The sequence below is a fragment of the Magnolia sinica genome, chromosome 4 (assembly GCF_029962835.1).
Source record: "Magnolia sinica isolate HGM2019 chromosome 4, MsV1, whole genome shotgun sequence".
Lineage (NCBI taxonomy): Eukaryota > Viridiplantae > Streptophyta > Magnoliopsida > Magnoliales > Magnoliaceae > Magnolia > Magnolia sinica.
This window is the reverse complement of record NC_080576.1, coordinates 79,124,184-79,151,479: the sequence shown is the minus strand read 5'-3', so window position 1 is coordinate 79,151,479 and position 27,296 is coordinate 79,124,184. Positions and strand designations below refer to the sequence as shown.

The following is a 27,296-nucleotide window of genomic DNA, read 5'->3' as shown; positions in this document are numbered from 1 at the left end:
AATTCCCTTCACTTCACGTCATTTCCCATGTGTTTCACGGTCAAGTCCCTTCACTTCATGGTCATTTCCATGCATTTCACGGTTAATTCCGGTGATTCTGCTTCACTTCACAGTCATTTCCATTCATTTCACTGACAATTCCCTTCACTTCACGGTCAATTCCATGCATTTCACAGTTAATTCCCTTCACTTCATCGTCAATTCCATGCATTTCATGGTTAATTCCGGTGATTCCGCTTCACTTCACCGTCATTTTCATTCATTTCACGGACAATTCCCTTCACTTCACGGTCATTTCCATGCATTTCACAGTCAATTCCCTTCACTTCACGGTAAATTCCTTGCATTTCACAGTCAATTTCGGCGATTCCGCTTCACTTCATGGTCATTTCCATTCATTTCACGGTCAATTCCCTTCACTTCACGGTCATTTCCATGCATTTCACGGTCAATTCCCTTCACTTCACAGTCAATTCTGGCGATTCCGCTTCACTTTATGGTCATTTCCATGCATTTCACGATCAATTTCGACAATTCCCTTTCACTTCACGGTCAATTCGCTTCACTTCACGGTCATTTTCATTCATTTCATGATCAATTCACTTCACTTCACGGTCATTTCCATGCATTTTACAGTCATTTTCGGTAATTCCCTTCCACTTCACGATCAATTCCATGCATTTCACGGTCAATTCGCTTCACTTCACGGTCTTTTCCATTCATTTCACGGTCAATTCACTTCACTTCATGGTCATTTTCATTCATTTCATGGTCAACCTATGTATGTATCGGACCGTCTGTTTGACATTAATTTAACGGTGTCCCATGAATGCACAAAAACCCCTTACTCGGGCGATATGATATTAGATAGGAGTCTTCCTGACCTTACAGCAATAACTTTTATATGCACTACAATACGTTGTATAAGTGCTACAACACCTGTAAGTAATGTAAAACGACCTGCCAATGCACATAGCCATCCATTGTGTGAGAAATACACTTCGAGCCATTGTTATCAAATTTGGTGTTCAATATTGAGTTTAAGTCTGCGGTTTGTGATTCTGTACTAATCAAAGTCAATGATATATTAGGTCTGCCAGGTTGCCTCAAACCTGACAACAGGAAAATTTTAGAATTCTTCTTTTACAGGTATTCCATCTGCCATTATGAAATGTTGTTCTTAACATTGGATGTAATTGAGGGCAGCAGATCCAGTGCCTCCAAAAGCACAAGAGTTACCATGGGATCCACATCATTTTACTACACACATCGCATAACTGGAAGAGATTTGTATTTCTCACTCAGCAAGCCCTAGAGTGACTAGGCCCTAAATTAGAACGGTCATACTGATTGGATGGGATTGCTCGATCAATACAAGGATTGGTTAGTACCTAATCCATTTTGAGACTCATGGTATGATCAATTTGGATTTTGTGCATGTATGCCATTAGTACGATAAACAATGCGATCAGCTCTCAATGTGCCGAGTTAGAAACTCAATAGCCCACTATAATAAGTATTAGTAGCAATGTTTTAAATAGCTATGCTACATACCGCTGCTTAGGTTTAATGCTAACTCATGAAAATAAGATAAAATCATGTAACCTACACTACATGATTAATCTACACACACTACACACTACATAAACTATATACACTAGATGATACGGATCTCACATTATAAGCAACTTTTCACTACAATATTAAAATCAGTTAATCTTTTCAATGATTTGTTACATAAATCAATTAATCTGCAAACACTACACACTGCATATCCTATGGTACACGCACATTCCTTATTCCACAAGTTATCATTCACTAAAACATTAAAATCCATTAGCAATTTCAATGATTTGTTACATTTATAATTTTTTTATGATAATTAGTTAATCTTTTTCAATGATTATAATGTGGGGCCCATTCAAAATTTTGTGGGGCCCACGATGGGACCCACCCCATTTTTTTTTAGAAAAACCGGGCGGCACTACCGGACGGATGTCTAGAGGTCGGTGGCATTATTGTTGGATTGGCGGTACTGCCGCTGCATTATTATTAGACCCAATGGCTGCGGTTATGGCTACGGTTATAATCCGTAGCCATAGGGAACCCAGGTTTCGGTATTCAAAAGAGCAGGGCCATTTTCGAGAAAACTGTCCGTACAGCTAAGGCTTATTATTGAGAGCTAAAAATAAGTGGGCTAAAAAGGGAAATAGGCTATATATGGGTCGTAGAGTAGGAAATTTCTCTCGAAGGGTGCTTGCTCCGGTTGGCAGTAGATACCTACTCTGGCTGGACCCCGTAGAACGCGCGAGTCTAAGGAAAAGCGACGGTTAGGAATAAACGAACGAGGGGCCTTGTGACGTGCACGTATGGTCCTCCTGATGACTTGATCAACACGTACGAGGTGGGTCCACCTTAGGTATGGAAGGATATAATTCGTAAGAAAAATGGATGGATGGATCCGACAGACATGCCATGTAGGCGCATGTGGCGGGAGTAGCACTGGGAATCATACTCTCGCGAGTAGCCTGATTAATGGGTTACAAGGAAAGAGATATTGACCACCGTAACACCACCTTTTACCTAGCGTATTTTCAAAACGCTTCCAAACTTTACTTTTCCAACGTAAACCATTCTATACAGACATACTATTTGGACCTAAAAATATCCTTATATTCATGAACCTATAGCTATGATTATAATTCGTAGCCATAGGTCGTTGATGCAAGAGTAGTTTCGTCTGTAAATAGTAAATAGTGTGTCCGTACAGAACGGCCTACTTTGGAAAAGTAGGGCTCGGGAGCAGTTTGAAAAGACACCGTGTAAAACGTGGCATTTACAGTGGTCAATTTCTCTATAGGAAATAACGCCCGTGCAGGCTTCCGTGTCCATTTCTTTCCGTCGTCCGCAATGCACGTGTGCAGCGACAGGGTCGGTAGACGGCGGCAGTCGAGGGGAAGCGGATTGCTTGGCAAAGTAAACTCTGTGGACCTACCTGATTAATGTGTTTTCATTCGTTTTACAGGCTCATTTCAGGGGGCCGCGGGTTTCCTTCGCAGGAAGTTCCTGAGCCGGGAACTTACGTGGGTCCCACTGTGATGTTTGTCAGAAATACATCCGTCCATTCGTTCTGGAACTTATATACGGAGATGTGACTAAATATAAGCAGGATTCGATATGCAGGCTGAAAACATAGAGATTGAATGTCTACAGTTGAAATATGCGTGGGCCATACAGGTTTTGAATGAGGTTAATATTCATGTTTTCAGCTATCATAATAGGAATGACGTTATAAATGGTTTTGATACATCTAAACATAACTATCGACTCCAGGGAAATTTCAACCGAACGAATTTCCCTGACCACTTTTTACCTTAGTACAACTCACTTGTGTCTTGGATCCTAAAATTGGCTCAAAAAATGAATGAACATATAAAATTCTCATGAACATCATGGCATGCCTCAATTAGGTTTCCAGGGCATTAGGAAGGATTTAGCAGGAAATATGTGTCCATTTAGGAACGCGTCCTAACCCTATCTCTAACCACGATGGGACAGTTCTATGGGAGGGCCCACAGTGATGTATCTGTTTATTCATACTGTCCTGTCTTTTTCTCGTATTATTTTAAGGTACATATGTAAAATTGAGCAGATCCAACGCTCTGGTGGACCACACCAAATAATAAGCTTAGTTGCATTAAATTGACAAATAAACATTACTAAGGAGACAGGAAGGTTTAAACCGTGGATGTCATTCTTCCTATTGTTTATGTTCTACTTAAAATTTGGACACGTTTCAATTTTGACCTCATGGCCTAAAATAAACTGGAAAAAATAAATGAACAGCACGGGTAAAACACATACATCTATGACGGCCCCACAGAATTTACTATATGCGTTAAAGCATAGTATGCGATCCGATTCAGTAAGGGAGTTTCAATCAGGTACAGCAACTTCGGTGGATCACCCAATCCACCGAGGTGCATGGGACCTCGCTATGGGGCCCTTAATGCACGTGATTACGTACATTCCATATCATTGCAACCTTAAAAACCCATTTTGGATGACAAATAGACATTACTATAGGAGACAGGAAGGTTTAAACCGTGGATGTTATTCTTCCTATTGTTTATGTTCTACTTAAAATTTGGACATGTTTCAATTTTGACCTCATGGCCTAAAATAAACTGGAAAAAATAAACGAACAGCACGGTTAAAACACATACATCTATGACGGCCCCACAGAATTTACTATATGCGTTAAAGCATAGTATGCGGTCCGATTCAGTAAGGGAGTTTCAATCAGGTACAGCAACTTCGGTGGATCACCCAATCCACCGAGGTGCATGGGACCTCGCTATGGGGCCCTTAATGCACGTGATTACGTACATGCCATCCATCTAAATTAAAAACTCATTTTATAGCATGATAATAAAATGAAGCAGATCAAAATCTCAGATGGACCATGGTACCATAAACAGTTATTAACCATTAAAAACTTCTTGTGAGCCACAAAAGCTTTAGATTAAGATGATATTTGTGTAGTCTCTTCATATATGTCTTTGAGAGCTGTCTTTGAGAGCAGGTTGGATGTCAAATAAACATTTCAGTAGACTTCATTAAGTTTTTAATGTTGAGGATTCAATCACAATTGTTTCTTGTGGTGTGGTCCACCTAAGATTTGGGCATGCTTCATTTTTTAGATCATGCCCTAAAATGGGCTTGAAAATGGTGGGACGGTGTGGATTTAAGGCACATACATTATTATGAGCCCCACAGTCAGATGTCCCACCCAGCTCGGTGTATCTGAGGTCTCACCTAATCGGCTCCCATTTCAATTAGTTGGGACCTGCTAACCAATGCCAAATGGAGCCGATGATTATCAAGACCCGTGGCTCAACTGGGTGGTTAATGGTGATTATAAGGGCCCATGTTGCAACCAAGTCGTTAACGTCGATTATCAAGACCCATGGCCCAATCGAGCCGTTAATGGTATTATAAGGACCACTTAAACTGTTAATATCATACGAACATGGCTCGTGATTCAACGAGGGAGCCCTCCAATGAGGGGAAAGAAATTACAATTGGATCCGATGATACATGGGACAAAAATAATGTAGCAGATCAAACTTTGGACTTGTTTGGCACCTTGTATTTGGAATGCATGAGAATCTAAATCACTGACAGGTATTGCTAATGTGATTTAGAATTCTCATTGTGTTTAGCAGTTTGTAATTGGATTATTGTTGAAAGTAAAAATTATGTTTGACATTCTAATTTAGAATGCATTAGAATTTTGTAATATATTTATAAGAAGCTAAATTTGATTACATAAATTATTTTTAAAACTCACATTTTTAAAATTTAATATAACGGTCCATTAACACATATACTGTAGCTAAAAATAAGATAATTGTGAGCCTTGGCCAACAAAAGCCCACTATCTTATAGTACAAGTAAAATCTCATTGATCTTTGGAAGGAAAAAACCAACTCGAAGTCCATTAAGATCTTTGACAACAACCAGAAACATCAAACAAATTTTAGAAGAAAAAGCCGGAAAAATGGTAAATACCTAAGAGTCACTAGAGACTTGTAGAGAGAGAGAGAGAGGTACTAAGCCGTTATTAGGATGGGCGGCAATGGCAAAAGGCAAGACGACATTGTTAGGACATATGGCAATGGCAAGTAGCAGAACGACACGACTATCTCTGTGATGAAGGGACATAAGAGGTCATTGGTGGTAGAGGAGGAGGGAGGGAGAGAGAGAGAGAGAGAGAGAGAGAGAGAGAGAGTACTAGAGAGGGCAAGAGAGTGCGAGTTCTTTTTTATTTTTTATGAAGACGGTCAAATTTTTTTTTTTTTGCAACTGAGAGCAATTTCTCTCAAATGTCTACCAAGAGCTGTGATATTGAAATGACACTTTTAAGAGGATTACCTTTGAATCCATCCCCCGAATCCTCTATGCCAAACTCCCCTCAAATACCCTCAAATAGAGGGTGTCAAAGAACTCTCATGAGGAAAAAATTGACAGCTAAAAAGAAAAGTCAAACAGTCTAAAATTAGTGTCCATGTGTGACTCACTTCACAAGTGTCCTATTTTTTTTTGTAAATGGTACATTCGTAGCAGGGCACCGCCTAATGGATAGTCATAAGAGACCGCCGGGCGGCAGGGAGGAGAAAGAGATGGGGGATGCTGCGTGTGAGAGAGAGAGTCTATTGGAGAGCGTAAGAGAAAGTGTGAGTTCTTTTTTATTTTTTACAAAGACCCAACTATCAATTTTCGGACAACTTGGAACAAATTCTCTCAAATCTTTACCAAGAGCTAAGGTTTTGAGACGACACTTTTAGGAGGATTACCTTCGAATCCATTTCCCCTAAATTCTCTATGCCAAACATCCTTATTCCCCCTCAAATACCCTCAAACAAAAGGTGTCAAGTGACTTCTTATGAGGAAAAAAATGGACAACTAAAAGGAAAAGTTAGACAATCTAAATCAACAGGTTCACTTGACAAGTGTCCTATGATCACTTGACAAGTGTTCTATGTTTTTCAAAACACTCTCAAATACCCTCACAGTGGGTACTACCTAATGGATGGTTTGGGTCACCAACGCATGTAGCATAGGAGTTGTCATGTGACACCTGCATAAACTGGTGCTCGAAAAATGACGGCCCATTGGTGATGAAACAGTGTTTGAAAAACCTCAATAGTTACAACCATTTGATCGGTGTCTATTTCATGGATGATTCCAAGGAAATTGTCAGTAGTCTAAATCTGGCAAATAAATTAGATGATTGGGATCATTTTGATTGGCAAAACTTTCTAGAATGATCCGATTCAAGAAGTCCAAAATCCAGTGCACTATGCCTCACCTAGGTGTGAATAAGAGAACAATGTAATTTCTTTGACACAGAAAAGCTTGACCATTCGAAAATGTTGTAACTAATGACCATTGGCCTCAATTATCGCCCAGCTGCGAGCTTAGATAGAACTGGCAAAGCCACGCGCTCCCTGTCCACCACTTCAGTGCAGCCCCCAAGAGGCACAAAGCCATGAGTTTTCTGCTTACCACTCTAAAGTGGTCCTAAGCCCTTGGAGGGATTGATAAAACCAGTGTCTCCCTGTCTATGCCGACACAGTCACAAGCTATACCCAGATTGGTTAAACCATGAGCTCCCAGTCTAGAATGCTGACAAAACTAAATACAATCCATGTAATGCACTACGCTGCCACATTCACAACAACTAAGTTTGATGCTACCTATACCATGTAGTCAATTATGAAAGAAGAAATGAACAAATGATTCATCGCTACTACACTTCCACAATCCAAAGTCCCAAAGTGTGCCATTTGAGATTGCTTACCTGAATGGCAGGCTTATTTTCGCCAACTGGGAGCATTCTATCGAGATATGATTGTGGGCACTAGAGGGGGATTTTTCGGGGGATGAGAGATCGACTCGCTTTTACATGGGTTACTTTACTTGAGGGCTTTCATTTGAGGGTAAGAAGGTGTTATATTTGACTAGAGTCGCCATTAATCAATTACTTCGAATTTACAGTTAGTTAGACCCTATAGAAACACTTAGGATTGAAAACTCGGATATCCTTAACACTAAGATAACTCTTAAGTTTGCGTTACAGAGATTTTGAGTAAAGGACTGCGGTTACAAAGAGGGAATGTGTTAGGCACCCAATCTGCCCGTATAGATTTAAGGTCTTTACTTCACAAGATTGGACTAATTTATAAGGAATAATGTTAGTTCTCATGTGCAAGAGATATAATGCGATGCAATGGCAAAGATGATTGATCATTCAAAATATCTGATGGGCAGGATCTAATTATATCAGCATGCCATAGAGCATACGTTTAAATCGACCAAGTGCAGGGTGCAAAATATGTAGAATGTGATATATGGGATGCTCGATGCTATATTGGTGCTTATGATAAAATGACGGTCAACTAGCTAAGGTTTTTAGTTGGTAGGCTCTGAATATATTAGCAAGCCACAGAGCATACGCATGCCAGTTAGATACGAGAAAACAATAGGATGTAATGTAATCCTAATGGGTATGAAAAAATGTTGGCTAAATGGCTAAAGTTTCTGTTAGGCCAACTCCGATTATATCGGCAAGTCATAGAGCATACGCCTGCCAATTAGATATGAAAAAATGATAAAATACAATGTAGTGATGATGTATATGAGGAGCAATGAGGTTGAGAAGGGAATGTGTAGCACATCGTACTTTTTAGTACGCGTGTTACCATTGTAATTTAATTTATCATATTTATGTGAAAGTACACACCTAATCTACGTTATTCACCATCATTTGATAATGCAAAATGCGCTCATTTTTAAACGTTGATTTTTGGGATGGACCATCATATGATCTTGAAATTGAACTATATGTTATCAATCTTGGGTCTTAAATCATTAGATCTACCATTAATCAGATCCACAACATCCAATTTAATGGTCCGCCACTTGATCATCACATCTAGACCATTACACCACTGATTCAACTATAGATTTTCATCTAGGCAGATCCTTAGGACCGTTGATAATCGATTTGGAAATAGTCTGACCTTTAGATTGACAATAATCAACACTAGAATTCAGATTTTACTGAGTATGGTCCACCTAGGCTATGGATATGCCCCATCCTTTAAGCCGGGGTCTTATTAGGGATAGTTGGAGCTAATGATCGATGTGGATTTCACGAAGCAATACATATAGACCCTACTTATGAGCCGCGTGTGCGCAGCATTTGCTCTGCTGCTGTGCACCAAACCCACTCATGTGGGTTTGACTCGCTAACCAAATGATTAAAAAAAAAGAGAGCTCTTTCTCTGTTTCTTGCTGTTAGTGTTTTAATTAGACGAATGTCGTTTGATCGGTTGTGGCCTACCATCATGATTTGTTCGAGAGATCCAAGCCATTCATCTTGTTCATGGTAGGGATTCGACCAAGATCATGTTAGCTCCGCACTGGGATATTCATGCATGTGAGCTCAGTCTTCGTCACACAATCAGCAAGTAGGTTTAAAAAAAAATCCAAAATGGAAACTCCTTTCTGCTACCACGTTGCCAATTAAGTGGGGCTACCTCGTCAAATCTCAATTGTTTATTTGGGTTAATCTCAGTTATCTAGAATCGTCATTACCAAAAATCAGCGCAACGCCGATGGATAATACACCGTCAGAAGGTTGTCGGGAAAGGGCGTGTCGGCGTTGCTCACCGACGGTTTGAAGTCGTCGGTAATCCTGATGGCCATGGCATAACCGTCAGGATTGACAATGGCTTAAAAGCTACGCATCATTAAAAAAAATAAAATGAAAATGGTGTTTAAGACAGCAAACTGTCGTATATTAGAAGCGATTGCCTACCCTCGCCTATCTCTAAGTTGCATATGAGTGTTGCATATTGTTGTCCAGGATGCGAGAACCCAACGAAAATGGTATAAATAGCCTCTATGAAAATATTAAACCACCCTGCCATGCTGGTTATAATGTGGGCCAAACTTCCATATTGATGCCTAGATAGTCATTATGACCTCAAGACTCGGAAAAAAGAAGCTCGTTTGTAAAAATATCACTAACAATAATTAAATACTACAATGAATTCCAAAACATCATGAAGTCATTACGAAGTTATAATTTAATTATTGTCAGCATGGATGGTCTTACTCAATCTGGAGTGAAACAACTTCTGGAAGTAAAAGAAAATTGTGTCAAGGATCTGATCACTTTGATTGGGAATTCTGGGCGCATATGGAGAGCGGTAAGATAATTCAGCTTCGGCTGGTTAACTCTATAGCATATGGTTTTGTTTTGAATTGCAAAATTTTATGAAGGCAATATGATCTACTCAAGGTTCTTCAAAACCAATATTCATATTGATTGGGCATCGTATATCTTTCCACACAGCTATCAAGGTTGTTAAAATGTCTTGTAAATACCATGTACCAGAGCCAATCTGGCAAGTAAGGTTTATTGCTTTTTTTTTTTGGTGCTCACATAACACACTAGTCTGTTCTATTTCAATTTGAACTTTTTCAAATTCTAGTTTAGTGATTAAGGGTGAGTGTATGGAACAGAATAGTGGTGTAATAGCATATCACTTGCGGTACATGAATGGTCTAATGTTGTGGAAGACTCACCTGCTAGTAACCTTTCTTGAGTTATAGGAACATATGTATGCTCACCCTTATAACAAACTTCCATCACGGGTACTTCACACTGTCATCCCCATGTATATCTAAACAAGCAGCTGCTAAATCAACAATTCTTCTAAACAAGCAGCTGCACCCTGCATATTTTAGCCAAGAGAAAGAAACCCGAGGCATCACATACAGTTACCATGCATTGTGGCAGAGAACTACTGTGACTGAACCCAGTATCAAAAGAAAACATTAAAACCAATTGTACTCATCATCAAATGATTATAGTAAGGCATCTCCTAACAAAGCTATGTGTGAGTTTGAAAATTTGGATTTAAATACCTTCATTATTTGAAGTTTAACACTTCAAAACTTACCTGTCATAGGATTCAGGTCTCGTGTATGCTTGTATTACCCAGTTATATTTCTCTGTCGGGTTTTCAGCAATTTATCATGATGGTGAGTATCCTTCATGCTCCCACACTTTCCAAAAATCTCAAGCAATTTAATACCACAAGTATTGAACACAACAGTGATTTGGGTTAGACTCAAACGGTAGACTCAAACGGTACCTAAGTTCCACATTTGGGTGTTCCCACTTTTCAAGGTGGATGGGTTGCACTCAACCGAGTCGGCATCTGAGAAGTTGTGCCATTTCCAGAAAAAGATTGCATGCAGAACCAAATTACCTGAGCTGAATCATAAAAAGGAGCAAGAGCAACATTCTGACAAATATATATGAAATTCCAATAAGCATTTCAATCAATTGAGTAGCAATACAACTACATAAGTATTAAGAAATAATGGGTTAGATGATAGGGGATTCATTAATGCAAATAGGCTCAGAGAAGGCAAGAAAGGTCTGAAGTTGCCATTATACAGTTTTTGCAACTGTAGTAGCTGCTACAGAGAACTTCTGTCTAACAAATAAGCTTGGGAAGGGTGGTTTCGGCCCTATTAATAAGGTAACCAGAAATCGCTCCAATCCCATAGTGAATTTCATCAGGTTTCCCTACACAAAAGTTGAAAGCAAACATTATCAGATTGTCTAAAAATTCATTCCAAATCATCGAAAGTTCCAAGCAGGTAGCCTGATATGGAACATAAATGGGACAAATACACAATGCTATTGAATTAGTTGATTTGCAAACCACTAAAAACATTAAAACTCTAAAATTGAAGTCAAGAGAGCCACTGGACAAGTGAAAAAAAAAAAATGCTTCAACATTGGCAGACAAACGACATTGGCCTAGATATAAATAAAAATGTTACTAAAAATACAATCCAAATATCAAAACAAGCATTTTTTTCTTTTCTTTTCTTGTGATTATCCCTTTTTCAGATCTATTAGTTTTAAAAAAAAAGATGATATGCCTAAAATGGGCACTGATAGAGCTAATACAGTCGAATTGTATCACTTCTGGTTGGAATACCAAAACTGATGCCAGTATTCAGAATCTTAGGCATGAGTCTACATTCACTGAGTTGTATGGTTAGACAGTTGGATTCAACAAGATATCCAAAGACAAAAGCAAGAAAGCAAGTACCTCTTCCACATGAACTTGCTGCACCATGGGCATAGCCAAGCTCCTTTCTACCAAAGCATGCTGCATAAGATCCACCCCGGTGGCATTAGGTAGGAAACTTACAAATTCTGATGTTCCTTAAAAAGCAAGGCAACTTGAAAATAAATGGTTGAAGCATTCTAAACACAATCTTTAACAACAAGAAAATAAAAATATGAAAATCCCATTACTAACACAAAATTAGAGAACGGAAGTATATTGCCCCACGCATATACCATTTCATAGACATCACTTATGCATGGGGTTTCTTGGAAAAAGCACATTGAGCCCATGTTTGCACACCCGTTTAGCATTCCTATACAAGTGCTCTTGTTAGCTGCGAATCCCAGAACACTCATCTCCATAAACAAGCAAATGATTGGCTCTCCATTCCAGTTCTCCCATAACCTGATATCTAGTGTTCAAGATGAAGTCCCTTGATGAATGTTGTTTGATGACATGGTTATTCTTTTCTGACTTTTAACATCTGAGACCTGTTCCTAAAGGACATTAGTTATGCTGTAATTTCGCCCTCTATCTCAAAAGTTATTTTTTAATACAAAATCTGTCTGAACTTGACCTCCTTGCATTGAGGTGACATGCACAAGTCACAAATATCAACAGTCATCAAAAGAATTCTCTTACCATGTTTTATTTTCCTCTTCTTAATTCATATTATTTTCTAAAATTTTAAACCATTCAAATGGAAAAGTATGAATGATCACCGACAACTGGCTCTAAATTAACTTAAAGCTACAACTACAAATACAAAATGAGTAAAGTCAAGAATCTACAAATGGTAAATGAAGGATAGCCTTAAAAATGGACTAGAAATAATCCAAAAGGATTCAAACAATGCCGGTTTATTTATTTAATTTTTAGAAACTATCTTTCAAAACATGTGAAGAAAAACAAGGATAATGTGTAGTCAATTTCAAGTCAGAATACAAATCTGACTGTACGTAGATACCTGCTGGTTCATCAAAACCTGCTTGTAGTGAATTTTGTTTAGTATTAACAAAGAAAGAAAGAAAGAAAACTACCAAAACCATCCATAAACAACATATCAATGATATATTAAGGTGAGTCCTTTTCCTCAATTAAGTGGTAAAGCCTGTAATACATCCATATATAAGTACCACAATACATCCATATAAGAACCCCAGATCCAGTTTAAAATTTTGAACTAACAGGAGATGGAAATTTTGATAGACCCCAACAGACCAACATCATATACCAAAACTATAAAACACATGTCATAGGGTGCACTGCAATATTGATAGTTTAAACTGAATAAGTTGAAATCTAATTTCTACTGAATTCCCTAAGCTGAAATCTAATTTCTATCAACAAGAGCTAGATTCTCGGAGAAAATGAATGAAACAGAATTCCAAAAAGACATACAAACACACCTTAGCTTTAGAGATGATCTTGATGATAATGAGTTGGCCCTTGATCTCCCCTTTCTTTGCCCTCACCGAACACATATGCATCGAAGATAGCCACTTAATCCTTGGCCATCATAGAGAAAATATAGCCAATAGTCCATACACAACAGGGACCACCAGATGAACTATCTGAAGCTTTAAAATAGCATGTACCACGGGTAAAAATGGTGGTCAACATGAGAACTTGTTGAGTGGACCTGATGAATGGACTGTTAACCGTGAGCATGAAGAAATCATCGACACGACCACAATGAAGTCAACATCCACACCTGCCTCACGCATCTCATTGTTCACAGCCAAAGCCTCCTCCGTAATTCCATTTTGCAAATAACTGGTTAGAAGTGCATTCCAGGCAACAAATCTCAGCCATTCCATCAAACACCATGTGTGTGCTAGCTCCCAATCCCCCTATTCTTCATGTACATATCGACCAATCTGATGGCTGCAAAAAAGTTTGAGTAGAGCCCAAAATTCACTGCCACACTAGAAAAAATCCTTAGTAACAAATAAACATTGGATATATAGCAGATACAACAATAAATCCGCAACTGACAGAACAGTAGATGGATAAATGATAGAGTAAGACATTCATGACAGATGCACCAACAAATCTATAGGAGAACCATAACAAATACAATAACAGATTCATGACAGATAATAAATCTGATACAGTAACAGTAATGACCCTGAAAATTTTGTGCTATTCTTTCCCTAGTAGTTGTTTTTGGGGTAATTAGTGCTAATCTCGATTGCTTGTGAAATTTGCATCAATCACTTTAAATCTGATCTGCATGACTCAAAACTTGTAGATTAGCTAGCGCTATGTTACTCTGAAATCTGGGATCCATCGCTAAATCCAGTTGTTCTGGAGAATTTTTGGAAGTTCTGGATCGGACCTGGACCGCGCGTCGAAAGTCCGATAGCGATGATCTTAGGCTGTTGCGGTCACCATGTTGGACTTGGTCATCACCTCAAAAATCAAGTCCAGAAGATGTCCTGGGTCGATTTGATTGAGTTCGGAGTGAAGAGTGTGAGAACAGTTGGAAAGTAAATGTGATTTTATGAAATCTGAGTCGTGTCGCTTGCGCGATGATTTTAAGCAATCTGACCGTTGGATTCTGACCCAATTTCACCCTCTGATCAGGGAAGGTGGCCCAAGCATGTCCTTGTGCTTGTGGACCTGATCGAGATTCTGTGACCGTTGAATTGAGTGTGGTCCGCCACGGCTGATCTGAAGATCCGGTCGGTACGAAAACTCAGCTTGACCTAGATCCATGGTCAGTGAGCTTAAGTCCGACCTTTCGTGGTTATAGGCCCACCGGAAGTGCTTCGTTGGATCGTGAGAGGCCGGTTTTGGTTATACCCTAAGTATACCTTGGCCCTGGGGTTATTTTCATCAATGTTAGGCCTATTTATAGACCTTGAAACCCTAGCTCTCTTTTCCATACGAATTTCCTAACCCTAGCTAAGTGAGAGAGAGGAAAAGAGAGAGAAAGTGAGAGAGAAGTTGGTGAATCATCTTAGATTCTTTCCTGTTCTTCTTCATCCTTTAACCTTCACTTTGAATCGTTATTCCGGCGATTCTGAGTTCATCTTTGGGTAAGTTAACCTAACCCTAATCTGTGTTAGAGCTTAGAATAGTCTTGGTGTTGTTGTATCTCATTTCTATTCTTGTCTTAGGTTGTTCTGTCGCCGTTGACGAAGACATATCGTCTGCAATCAGTTCGGTGTTCTTTTCTAGCTTAAGGTGCAGACTTTAATCGTGTAGGTTATGGTTTTCAAGGCTTTCAATGCCAGTGAATGGTTTATTCTTGTTATGGATGAGATTTCACATGTCAAATGTTATGTTTATGTTGCATTCCTGATATGCATGTGTTACATTGAGATTTGTGTATTCTATGTGTATATATAAAGTACCGTATGCGTATAAAATATGAACATGTGACTGCCATGATTATTTGTCGTGTACTTATGCTAGATGTATGTGCGACAACTCCTTGGTAAAAGGAACTGTCCAAATGCGTGTATTTTAACATTCGTCATGTATGTTGGACTATGTATTCTAAGTGTTTGTAGAAATGCCTGAATGATCTAAAGTGTAATATATTATACTATTTGTGGGCGTTGAGAAGCGATTCTCAACTCTCCCACTAGTGTGTATGATTTCCTTCATGTAAGTTACATTCCTTGTTATTTAAATTCAAGTCTTACTTATGCTTACATTCATGTTAAGTTGATATTCTTCAAGTGCTTGTGTACCACATGATTTGAGTTGTTGCTCCATTACTGTTCTACATTCAATACGAATATCTGTTGTAGTGTAATGTGTGTGGGACTATGCATTAGTCCAGAAAATCAGTAATCGGCCTTTAGATCGTGGCTGAGGTTGCTTTCACCACGTAGGACGTATTAGACGAACCCGAGTCGTATTAGAGTTGTCGGCAGTGGTTTGGCCACGCGGAGTGTTTGCGCACTCTATGTCGTTCAACCCAACGTGCGCTCGTGCTAGTCGAGTTCGTCAAGTAACCCGATTGTCCGATGTATGTTCACCATGTATGGACGCTACTGCTTGAATCTAGGGTACCAGACTTACCGATGAAATCCTATTAACCATGGTACCTTGATCCGCTAAGACTCATGAGTCGGACATGGTGGTATGGGACACCGTGGTCGAGCTGTCGGCCTACGCTGGGGTGACGAGCCTCCCCGTTGTGACCAGTGAGCAACCAAACTCGTGAGCCGATTATGGTGGTATGAGACACTATATTCGTGCTGTCGGCCTACATTGATTGGTGACGAGCCCTTTGTTGTGACCTCGAGCATGCCTGGATGCCGCATTGAGGTGACGAGCCTTGTTGTGGTAACGACGGTATGATAGGCATGCATTGATTGGTGACGAACCCTTTGCAACGACCTAAAACCATATGATCGTATAAGATGTCTAGGACTGACAACCCTAGTATGGATCACTGTTTAGATGGTGATATGAGGAAGGTACTTTAGCTTCCCAATCCTGTTGTATGAAAATGACTAATAACAACTTGGTAATCATGTTCATGCACCGCATTTGCATGTGCTTTGTAGATGTAGCGCACTTTGAGGTGGTGTCATGTGTAACGTAAGATGAAGACGCTGAGGGTGTACGCGTGAGGGCACGTATCATTCTGCATGCATCCTTGCATTAACAAGAGTAGTTAAGACATGATTGTTTATTCTGCTTTATCATTCTGCTTGATTGAATTGATAACATGTTAACCTGTACTTTATTGTTCTCGAGTTAATCACTCACTCCCACATTCTAGGGCGGTGTTAAACACCCACCAGACTCTGTCTTAGTTGCTGATGTTGCAGATGTTGATGCGACTTCTGAGGCAGAGCGGGAGATGGATGATGATGAGGCTGCTTTCTCTTTTATGCAGTTTTCAGACGGGTTCTAGTGAGCCTAGTTCTGATGCGCGGGATGCTGGGATTTCTTTTGGGAATTAAATGATGTAATTTGATACTTATAATTTTGATAGTAACACTTGAATTACGACCTGGTATGTATATGTATTTCAGGGATCTGCACATGTACACATATATTTCTATAAGTCTTCCGCTTGCTTTCTTCACTTATCCCTGAATTATATTTGCTATTTGGCTTAATCTATTCCATGTTTTATGCACTAATACAGACAACATACATCCATCATTAAATATGTTGCATAAGTGATGTTTTGGAACTCGGGAGCCGAGATTCATGACAGATAATAAATCTGATACAGTAACACATTCATAACACATTCTCTCTCGCTCTCTCCAGAAAATGATGACTTCAAGGTGTCTTGCAGACATAAAAATTGATAAGTTTCAGAAAAATATCACCAAGAGGGGATTTGATCCTGAAACAACAATAAAGAAATGAAATGACCACCTTGTTGGGCCGATTGTGTTGGAGTTCTTTGTTTTTTTCATCATCGGATCATCCCTGTTTCAGATAATTAGGATAGCCATAAGAGGTGGCATAGCTTGAGGCTTGTGGCTATGAGCAAAAACTTTCTACTGGGAAGTACAAGTAACATTTGAACATATACCCTCCCTCCCAGCTTGACTTAGTCACTGAATATGTTAGAGAGAGAGATGATGATGATTTAGGTTTGTTTCAACTACACTAAAAAAAAGAATAAGTGGTATTTTCCACAGGAATCTAGATCCTGTTGTTGCTATTTGCCTAAAAAAAGCAATAGATCCACAATAAGTCTGTACCGAATAACAACCTCATACCCGCAATTGTAACGCAATGCCATTCAACCTGATTATCAATGGGTCCACCATTGTCGCCTTCCCTTTTCCAGAAAAAGATGGCAAGTTAGAGCAAAGTCAATCAAATGCAAGAGAAGACCCGTTGGGGTAGCCTCCAAGCTTCGGAGGAGATACTCTCTCTACAAATCAAGGAGAGCGAGGATCTCGATGCTCTTCGGTCGCACTGAAAGTGGTATTCGGTGAGACCAAAGATGGCACTTGGTTGTAGGCGAATTACCCATAATTATGCCTCAGCATGTTGGCCTGTTTTAGCCGTTTTCGGTTGGAGTGAAGGTGGGTTTGGTGGGAGCGAAGGTTGCTGAAATTGTGCAATTTTTCCATCAACATGGGACCTCTAAAGCCAAACTAAGGATGGTTAGTTTATGCTCGTATATCTTAAGGGATGATTAATAAAATATTTACCTATTAGGTTTAAGATCATCTAGAGGTTTAGATTGTTTTAGGTCAAGGGTTAGGGTTACCGAGGCACCACATTTACCTATTTTTTGCTCTTTAATACTCTACCTTCACTTGTGTCTTTAGTTTTCAACTTCCAAGGGCTCAACCGATTACATGATACAAGGACTCATGTGATTGACAAATAAGGTGCATAAATCAGTGTACTAACATGAATGATAGGGAAAACATCAAGTTTATAAGAGGATTTTTGCATGGGGCTTAAGTCTCCTATCAGGGGGCATGTGAATTTGGTTCGATAGGGGTTATGTCACTAGCCCTAAACCATGCCTTTGACCATGTTGTTGATTGATGTCTTAAATCTATAAATCAACATGTCAGCGGATGCCATCAGTAAAATTTAGAATTTATCAAGTTAGTTGGTGGACAGTTTTGGTGTCCTGTTCGATGCCATCGAAGGCTGTTTGAAGCTATTGAAGGTTGTTAGATGACATTGAAGGCCCGCTTGATGCCATCTGTAAAATCCGAGAAATTCATTTTTAGTCGCTAAAACGTTTGGTCTTTAGTTCGATGCCATCGAAGTGGGTTCGATGTCATCAACGGTCTGTTGATACCATCGAAGACCCATCGAACGATCGTGCAGAAAATACGCAGAATTGCGTATGTGCGGGATTTTTGTTGGAAATTTGCAGGATTTCTTTCTGATTCTGTTTGGGATTTTTCTTAAGGTTATGTATATGGGTGTAAACAGGATTAGAGAGTATCTTAAGGCTTTCTAATTTGTTCCTAGGCATTTCAAGGGCTTGTAAGAGGAGATTCGAAGCTTGTTTGACTAAGATATTCTCTCTATCTCTTGTAATTTTTTCTTTCATAGTGATATCTATCACTTGGTGCCGTGGTTTTTTCTTGAAAGAGTTTTTCTACATTAAATTCGGAGTCTTTGTAATTGGGCTTGATTGTGCGATTGAAATATTTTGCTTGATTCATCTCTGTATGCTTCCGTGGTCCCCCAACAAACCATACGCGTGTGCACCATGCCGAGTTGGAATTATTTTACAACTGAGTTTGCCGCCGAGTCAACTTACTTTGATTTTGAGTTTTGCTTGTTGGTTCAAGGTCGTGTACAACAAGTGCACTATTGTGATGCAGTGACTAGTCATATCTAGACTCAAACATATAAGTAGTATGTACTTCATTTTAATTTTCTATTTTATTCAATTATCTTTTTTTGAATATTATCTACTATTTCCACGGCACATGTTTTCCAACATTATATACCTTATATCCAGCCGTTCATCTGTTTTGACAACTCATTTTAGGGATGATCCCAAAAGTGAAGTAGATCCAAATCTTAGGTGGACCACACCATAGGAAATGGTAGTGATTGAATATCCACCATTAAAAACTTCTTAGGGGCCATGAGAATGTTTATTTTCCATCCAACCTATTGATAAGGTCACAGGGACCTTCATCCAGGATCACACAAATATCAGCTTGGTCCAAAACTTTTGTAGCCCGGCATAAGAAATTTTCAATGGTCAATCATCACTATTTAATGTGGTGCGGTCCACCAGAGATTTGGATCTGTTTCATTTTTGAGACTATGCCCTAAGATGAGTTGTCAAAAACGAATGGACGGAGTGGATGGATGGTACATAGATCAGGGTGGGCCCCACAGGGATCCGAAGCCGTGCCCGTTGTAAGCGCCATGTAAAACAGGTGCCGTAGGCGATTCCGGTCCTCCATCTTCGGTAGGACTCAACAAACCAATCGTTCATATTGCCGAACAATGGGCCCCACTTATCATAAATATCATACATTTCATCTCTTGCAGAGGGACAAAATGGTCATTTTTTAGAAAGTGACTCTTCACATGACGCTCTCCTCCCTCCACTATCCGAGTCTGATATGATTTTAAACCCCATTTCCCGCCAATATCAAACCCTCTTCTCTTTACTATATTTTCTCTAATACGTTATTCCTGTATCTGTTTTCCCAATTGGGACCAGGTACCCTTTTATGGAAAGGCTGAAATTATTCCCTAGCATTTACAAGGGACAAGGTCCTACACAAATGGCATGCTGGTGGGAAAGATATGACAGCATGATATCTGTGTTGACCAGCTAGGGATTAGTGTAAAGGTGGCTCATTACATTACTTGATACTCTCTCTCTCTCCCTCTCCCTCTCAATTGTTTCGATCCTTTACTTTTCTTTCTTTTAATAGATAATCTATCTATGCTTCTTCAATGAATTATAATGGATTGATATTTAGACACATTTTTTTTATACTGTTGGTCATGTATTCACATATAAATAGGTGAAAGGGGATGTGTGAGATTTCAACTAGGTGGAATGTTGGTTGTCTAATGGATTCAATGCATGATGTGCACAACTGTACTATTTAGGATTCAAGACATGATCTTAATTGTTCATTTGTTCTTTATTCCCAAAATAATGTTCCTTATTTAGTATCTACAGGATGCTAACTATCATGCTTTAATAGATGTAGACATCTTTTTCATATGCAGGCTAGTGCATTCAAAGGGCCTGTTTTCACCCATGTAGATGTCAAGCCTGGTATGGTGGTGAAGGCAAATGTAATTGTTATGGAGAATTTTTGAGCAATTGTTCAATTCTCTAGTGCTATGAAGGCACTTTGCCCTCTTCCCCACATGTCAGAATTTGATATTGCAAAGCCTGCAAAGAAAGACCCCAGATTTGGTTGACTAATTGCAATCAAATCAATTTCTTCATGAAAATTGGTTTCATGCTTGTTGTCTTTGTTTGGTTAATGTGCTTGTTGAACTTTTCCTTGTATGCTTGTGTTGTCTAGGAAGCAAGTATATTTTGTATAACATATGGGTTATTCTTACCTGAAGTGAATTTTGTACATAGTTCAACAAGAAAGTTGAACTGATTGGTAGCACAATCCACTACAAGAAAGTGGAGAAAGTGGTAAATCATTGATTGTTTATATTATGAATAATGCGGATTAGCCCTCAAATTGAAGTTATGTTTCTTTCAAATCCCCAACTTGAAATTAATGTAGTGATGGCCTTGTGGTGAGCGCTTTTTAAAACAAGGAGTTTTGATTGAGTTGTTTTAGTTGTCAAGTCAGAAGTAATTTATTTTTTAACCTCTAAGTGCAGCAATAATTGTTGGGTGCATGATCAACATGTTTTGTATCTACTTTAAATTTCCAATGTTGAAATGATTTTTAGCTCAGTTCAACATTTAAAAAGAACAATTGCTCCAAGCTACTTAGTATATTTTTGCTGATTTCTTCTCATGCTAAAATTTTACTCATTTCTTCTCATGCTAAGATTAATATTAGATTTGCTACTTAGATTTATACATTTAATGGACTTTTCCATGTTTGAAATCCTAACTAGGTGGTAAAGTAGAATGTGGAGATAAGGACCTAGACAAGCACATGCATGAAGTGGCTCGATGGGAGAGTAACCAATTTGGTCATCTATGTTTCATTCGGCAGTGTAGCCAAGCTAGGAGTGTAACCAAAATGGTCAACTTATTGTTGTAAATATTATATATTTATTATTGTAAAGTAATACAATTTTTGTTTGATATTTAGTTTTAATTGTACTACAACATTTTTTAGGTTTCAAATATTAAAAAAAGAAAAATATAGGTTCCAATTGATTTTTTTTTTTTTTACTGGCCCGGCCGCAGTTTGGATAGATTTTTGCCGACACTTGGACAGACTTTTGCCGGTGCTTGAACGGCTTCCCAGGCAATTTTCCGTGATTAATGGTGGCCAGAAACCGTGCTTCGGAATACTTTTACCGACTCTTGGACAGACTTTTGCTTGCACCTTTTCAACTTCCCTAGATTTTTTTCCAAAGATCATCGCGGCCACCAGAGGCGCCGGTAAAAGGAGAATGGGCACCGGAAAAGTCTACTCAATTAGGGCAACCAACAAAATAATGCAGGGGCATTTTCACACCAGGCTCGAGTGGGGTAGCCCGTGGGATGCGGTGATACACTCAGGGTGGGTGACCCATGTGATTTGGAGCCCACGGGGGAAGTCTCGTGTTCGAGACTCCTCATCGGGGGTGATTAATGCGCATTTCACATTGGGCTTGAGTGGGGTAGCCTATGGGATGCTGGGACACACTTGGGGTGGGCGGCCCATGTGATTTGGGGCCCACGAGGGGGGTTCGACCGAGGTCCTAACCCATGAGATTGGGGCCTGGGCTATGAGATATAGGGATTAATTCACCATGCTCTAACAGTTCGAGCTTTTAGAGCAAGTGGTTAATTGTCCTGCATCACAAAAACACTGGTAAAGATGACAAGCGCCAGTAAATCATTTGCCAATGCATCCTTTTTTCGGCGCTTGTTTGAGCGCTAGTAAAGGTTTTCTTGATGCTTTTTTTTGACATTTACCGGCGCTTTTACCCACTGGTAATGGTCATTTTTCTTGTAGTGAATTAACATAATCCAAATCCCTTCCCTTTCTCTCCCCCATTTTTCTCAAGTTTAAGGACATCTTTCTTACCTGCTTGTTTTCCAATCTATAGTAAAGATTAATCATATGTTGTAAGTTTCACCTCATTTGTTACTTTCTCGTTTCTAATCCCTTGTCAAGCTTTGAAACATGTCTATATCTCGTTAATGACCATTCATACATCGTCACTTCACTACCAAGTTTCTTCAAATAAGTGACTTTTCCCTCTATATACACGTAAAACTCATTTTCCCACTTTCCTAATGCACTCAACGATTTTATTTGCCGGGTCCCTAATCATGGCTTAGTGGTAGACTCACAGGAGTTTCAACGCAGAGGCCATGGGTACGAGTGCCCATTGTGGTGTGTGTGGGTAGTGTGGGTGAGTGTGAAAAGAAAAATACTATTTTATTTGTCATAATATTAACTTGTGTGTGTGGGTGAGTGTGTGACAAAAAACACCATTTTATTTGTCATTAACTTATTCCTCAGCGTTCCACTTTCCCAAAACTTTTTTTAATGCATGGAAAGACTATCATTTTTTCGGCTTTGCTTTATTTTCGTGTCCTATTTCTAAAATATTGTTATATTAAAAGCTCTTGATTTATCGAGTTGAATCCAGTCTTGATTGAGTTTTTGAGTGCACTCAAGTAGGTGCCTTCGAGTCAAGCCCGAGTTTTGAGATTTCGAACTATGGGGAGCACATGAACTAATAATACACTAGTTTTATTGTATGAATTCAATTGATAGAAAATAGTTAAAAACTTTAGGCACTTAAAATGAGGGGACAGATACGGGAGAATGTTTTATTAAAAATACATTCATCACTAAAATGGAAAGTAAGGACACCCAAGTTACAACCAAGTTACTGAAAGCAGCCAATGTAAAACAATAATACATCATAAAAGGCTCTAAACATAGTTTCTAGTTTAGCCATGCAACTCAAATAGATACCATCGTCGGATGGCCATTTCCATGCTACCATGTGTGTGATATGGTGAGACAAATGCAAGGATCGACTATGATGAACAGACGTTGGACAGCCACCCAAATTGAGTCAACTCAATTGAGCTCCCAGCTAAGTCAGTGAGTTTTTGGGGGAGATGAAACAAAAGAAAGGAGCTCTTGGTCTTGTTCAAATTTAAACATGTGAACATCCTCCATGTTCACCCAAGCTTCTATTCCATCACCCCCTCTTGTATCGATTAGGATAACACTATCTGCAGCAGGGATAGTGGTAGTACTTACCCAAACGGGCTTCCCCCACCCAAAATCTGTTTCATAGAAAGGAAATCTACACCAACTAGTAAAATTACAGAGGTCACAGTCGACGTATTTTTCACGTTCAGATCTTAAGGCTGCAAGAGCCGATGAAATCCCTTCTGGTTTTTGCAGTTCTTTTATGTAATTAATATCTACTCTTCTTATTGCATCCCTTAGCTTTCCCTCAAGGTAACACTGCATGTCTTCATGGCACTCTCTCTGCGGCCACTGAAATCATGAGTAAAATATTCCCAAAGGCATGGTTTGGCAATGGTGGTGACATCCTTCCCCGCAAGTTAATAGCATGTGTTGCCACAGAAGCCCTCATGGACCCCTCTTCCTCATGTGTCCTCATGACACATCGCCATATAAGTGTTGACACTGCTTCGACACGTGTGGGGCGTCCTTCTTGCAAATCCATGGATGGTCTAGCCTTAAGGGTGGCAATTTTTGACGCATCGAATACAAACCTCTTTGTCACAACATTTTCTTTTGTGACAAGATTAAATAATTGCACAGACCCTTCAGTCGGAAATAATTTGGAAGACTGGAAGTCTGGACCTGTGGTGTCCCTATCGCCATGTGATTGGCTGGCCCACCCATTGATGAACATGGCCAGTGAGGTCATATCGGTGATCTTGTGAAAAATGCCCACACCAATCGCCATTCCGCCACAGTTGAATAGGCTCACTTGGACAGAAAGGAGGACGTCCCTGCCTGACTTAGCGTAGTGGTGATTGCAAGGAACCATTTGATCGAGTATTTCAACATAGGGTTGTTCTAGGAATTCTTAGAGCCCACCTTCGACTTGGGCCTCAGAAAATTAGACACCCTCGTCGTTGCATTCAACTATAGAAGAGTCTTCTTTAATCCTCCCAGCCAATGGGTAATAGCGGGTTAAGGTCTCCGATAGAGATTTCTTTAGTTGCTGAGTTTTTTCGACATTTCCAATGTTACTGCCATCTTTGGTGGAGTAGAAGAATGCTAAAGGTATGTACATTGGAGGAAACAACTGGTCTAGTAAGGTGAGCTTGTAGCTCTGCAGGTGATGGGGAGTTGGAGATAATGGTTTGATGATTTCTCTGGAGGTGACTTGAACCTTCATCATCTTGCCTCATCGAAGCCACCAATAAGAAGAAAAATGCTGGATTCTTGTTTTCCTTGCACAGGTGTTGCCATTCTTATGCAGCTTATGAAGTTCATCTGATTGTTATTTAATTAGAGGCAAGACTCTCATGTTAGTCTTGCACCATTTAGAAGTGATTGTGACTTTTCGAATATACCTGCAGCATAGTTGTTAGGTATACCAAACTGTCCAAATCTCTAATCCAAGTCTGGATGGAGCACAACTGTAAATATTGCACTGAGAAGATAAAATCAACTGTCTGAATTTTTATTTTTATTTTTGAATTTAGGACATTCAGTATTTTGCTTTCATCCGTCCATTCGATGGCCATTAATTGGTGGCTAGGATTGCTTGCTCAGTGTGATGTTAGAGATTTGCTCCATTCCCAGTGGAGCTCCACAATTTGGATGGTCTAGATAGATGTACATAAGTGCCACATAAGGAGTGAGGTAGAGGATGATTAAATGGCGATAAACAAACTTATAAGCTTATATAACTAGATAACAAATAGTTTATCGTGGATCATGTTATTCGAGGCATGTATACGAAACCCCAGTCCGTATGATTCAAATCAGCAAGTCAGGTATATTCATGACTTGCACGAAACCGAATCCCATTATTTTTCACTCGTGAAATGTTTCACGAATATGACCGTCCATCCACTGCCACATTCTCATCAAGGCTACAATTTGGATTGGGCACAACCCTAAACTCAACAGCCCACCCAAACATTAGGTTTTGTTGAGCTCGAGCTAGAAATCCTCAACCAGACCCCTGATTAGGTTTGGCCTGGCTTAAAGCCTTGGGCAACCCAACCCAACTCATTCCAATGCCAACTACACATACGTATCAGAACTCTGAAACTTTGACTTGACTGGATGTCTAGTTGAGACGGGTCAATTCAAAGATTTGAGTTTGTCTTGACTTGACTCAGCTCATTGGTTCGGTTGTGCTTAAGTTGAAGGGTTGGACAACCCAACCCAACCCAAATGTGAATGCATGTTGTTCGTCCTCATTACTATTGTACCTTGTTATGACCAATCAGAGAGCGTTGTGTGATCTATACGGATACGCATAGTGCACTCAAAGATTTGCAGATATGTATGGATGAGATTTCTTGATAAGTGAAGTTGGGACATATTAGGTGGTGTCGTGTATCACTCGAGCGGTCAATGGAAAGCAATCACGCTTAAGCGATTATGTGATAGGTGGAAAAAGGAGAAGCAAAAGAATGTGAGAAGCTTCCAGAAAGCAGTAGTGGAGAACGGTTATGGTAACCGTCAGATTGTGAGAAGAATCCAAAATAGTTAGATCAAAGTTATAAATAGAAAAGGAATGCAACAAAGAAAGTCGTCTCATATCAACCTAAACAAACCAAATCTATCTTTCAAATTATCCTGTCAATTTACATTCCTTAGTGTAATCCGTTACTTTTCTTAAGTAAATTATATTCACTAACGTAATCTTTACTTTCCAAGCTTGCTGATTTACATTCCTTAGCGTAATTCATAGCATTAACCAAGTAGCGTATAATTTTTAGCTGTAATTCGAGTCTACTCTCGCACGCTAGACCCAACTCATCCATCATAAAGGTGTTCTTCAACAGCTCTTTGCGACCGACCATAAGGATTTCTTTCTCATTTCATTTTCACTTGTCTTGAAAGTCCTTTCGTATGGAAGGCAAAGTTGTAACCCATCATCAGAGGATGAACCCCACCCTCTGAATATCGTCTGATCCAATTTACACATTTAGCAAGTGGCAGAATAGGCGACCGATCTCTTTAGATCTCGATCATACACTACGTGTTTGCCTATCTTGGCGCAGTCATTGTTGTTCAGTTCGTATTGGAGCCGCAATTCCAATTCCAGCACATCCACGCACCTAGTACAGAAACAACAACGAATAATTTTCTGGGACGTCTGGTGGGACCCTGTCTCTAAATTATAGGTGCGATATTGCCAATAATGCATCGGAGTGCCCGTATTGTCGGGGTTGAGCCTTCAACACCAACCACACCACCTCTAGTCGAAGACGTACCGGTTCTTGCACCCCTTGAGACATCTAAATAATAGCCTAACAACAACTATTGGCGATCTAAGAGGGTCGTCAACGTCCCGAACTGTACTCCCTGATGAGGTGGCCATTGTGCTTCAGGATGTTCAGATGAGCATTCAACTTGTGCAAGAATACGGAAGAGCCCAAGGGGAACAATTCCGTATTCATATCGAGAGAACCAATCAATACATGGCTAGCCAGACTGAAGCCTTGCAATGATTGGTGGCTTTGATAACGGAATGAACACCATCGGCAAAACAACATAATGTCGACAAAAGCTCGGTTGGCAACACAACTCCATTACTGTCTATGTCACCTCTACAACATAACCCACCCCTAGTTCCTGCCCCGGAGGTAAGAAATGCGCCACCTCCTATGGAAGTTAGGCGACTGGAGCGGAAAGTTAGGAATTTTGTACATGAAAATAGGAATCATGGACCGCCAGGAGGGTTTAATCCTCAACATGTCCCTAGATTCCAGGATAATATTAACTGATTTGGTCCGAATCA

At 39.6% G+C, this 27,296-nt stretch overlaps 2 pseudogenes; one reads left to right on the top strand and one right to left on the bottom strand.

Moving 5' to 3' along the window:
* Nucleotides 1-16,963: 16,963 nt before the first annotated feature.
* On the top strand, nucleotides 16,964-17,237 carry LOC131243263 (uncharacterized; annotated as a pseudogene).
* Nucleotides 17,238-23,122: 5,885 nt separating this feature from the next.
* LOC131244182 (stemmadenine O-acetyltransferase-like) lies at nucleotides 23,123-24,780 on the bottom strand (annotated as a pseudogene).
* Nucleotides 24,781-27,296: the final 2,516 nt, after the last annotated feature.